The 1,646-nt window shown below is 46.6% G+C and overlaps 1 non-coding gene across 1 annotated transcript; it reads left to right on the top strand.

The window, feature by feature from the left end:
- The first annotated feature begins 317 nt into the window (after nucleotides 1–317).
- Nucleotides 318–455, top strand: LOC114807167. The gene has a single exon (XR_003755220.1). It is a non-coding gene; the product is annotated as a small nucleolar RNA SNORA7 (small nucleolar RNA).
- Nucleotides 456–1,646: the final 1,191 nt, after the last annotated feature.

Raw genomic sequence — 1,646 nt, forward strand, 5'->3', positions numbered from 1 at the left:
CCCCCCAAGCAAATCTTCTACCTGAACTTTTCTTGACAGTCTCCCGTTGCCAATTCATCACTCATACCTTTCCGTAGACTGGACCACCTTGTCTCTCTGCTCCTTTTCCCTCCACTCCTTCCAAGCACTCCTAAAAAAAGTCACCTTTTTCAGGAGGTGTCACCTACTAATTTTCATTGTTCTACTCCATCACCCAGACTGGTTCTCATGTAAAATGATGATGGTATTTGTTAAGGTCTTACTATATGCCAACCACTGCCCCAGCTGGAGAGCTGGTTGGTAAAATAATAATGATAATAATTAACAGTAATATTAGCCATCCCTTAGGGTCACATCTGGAGAGTTTCCAGTACTCTACCAGTCTTGGCTATGGGAGGGAGATTCAAGCAGAGGCCTAACCATTCCATTCCTAGCTTGGGCAGTGGCTAGTGAATGGAAGACAATCTGCTACAAGTCAAAACTCATCAGTGCTGGACAGCAGCGGCCTAGGAGAGAGTCAAGGGAGGAGACTTGAATTGATTGAGTGGAAGGAGGTAATGGTAAACCACTTCCATACTTTTACCAAGAAAACTATAGGGATACACTACCAGAATGATTGCAGATGGAAGTGGGGCATTCTGGAAGAGACACGACCATGGTATCACCACGGGTCAGACACGACTCGATGGCATAAGACAAATGTTAGCCAAGGCCCCATGCAGCTCCCCAGCTCCCCATCCAAGCAGTAATTTGATAGCAAGCAGCACCCATTTTGTGAATAAAGGTGAATTCATTGGCTGGGTCCCCACAAAACCTTGTCCTTCTGCAAAGTGTCATGCCTCTCTGCCCAAAGGTCTCTAAACCAAATGACAACCAGGAGTCCAGGACCCCCACTTCTGCATGAGCCAGACTCAGGAGGCAAAAGCAGCGAACAGCAGGTCATGGGGACCAGGGCTTCTGGGTATAAAACCCAGGAGCCCAAGCACAAGTGGGCAAAAAGCAAGAAACCCAGGTACCACAGCCTCCAGGGAGCAAGAGGACCCCATCCTGCCCTTGGGCTCACATTTTATCTATGGTGGGCCATGTGAGCAACACTCAGAGTAGCAATAATGGCCACTTTCTTCTCCACCCACCTACTGTCCTGGCTTGGTATGTGCTGAAGGGTTACATAATAATAATAATAATTTTGGTATTTAAGCACTTACTATGTGCCAAACACTGTTCTAAGCCCTGGGTAGATACAAGGTAATCAGGTTGTCCCACGAGGAGCTCAGTCTTAATCCCCATTTTCCAGATGAGGTAACTGAGGCCCAGAGCAGTGAAGTGACTTGCCCAAAGTCACCCAGCTGATAAGTGGCAGAGCCAGGATTAGAACACACAACCTCTAACTCCCAAGCCTGCGCTCTTTCCACAGAGCCACACTGCTTCATCATTCAAAAGAGTATCTCTCTGTATAAGAGATCATCTTTGCCACTGTGCATGTCTGGTTGCTATGGCAGGGACCCAGATCACCTAATATGTTGGAAAAATCCTCCCCTAGTCCAACAAGGCTTTTGGTCAATTTTCAAATTGGTACCAGCAGGTGGATTTTGATATTGTATCAGAACACTCCACCTATTAAACACACAATCCTATTGTTACCTTGGGGAGCAGTTTTCTCTAGAAAT

The sequence above is a fragment of the Ornithorhynchus anatinus genome, chromosome X1 (assembly GCF_004115215.2).
Source record: "Ornithorhynchus anatinus isolate Pmale09 chromosome X1, mOrnAna1.pri.v4, whole genome shotgun sequence".
NCBI lineage: Eukaryota > Metazoa > Chordata > Mammalia > Monotremata > Ornithorhynchidae > Ornithorhynchus > Ornithorhynchus anatinus.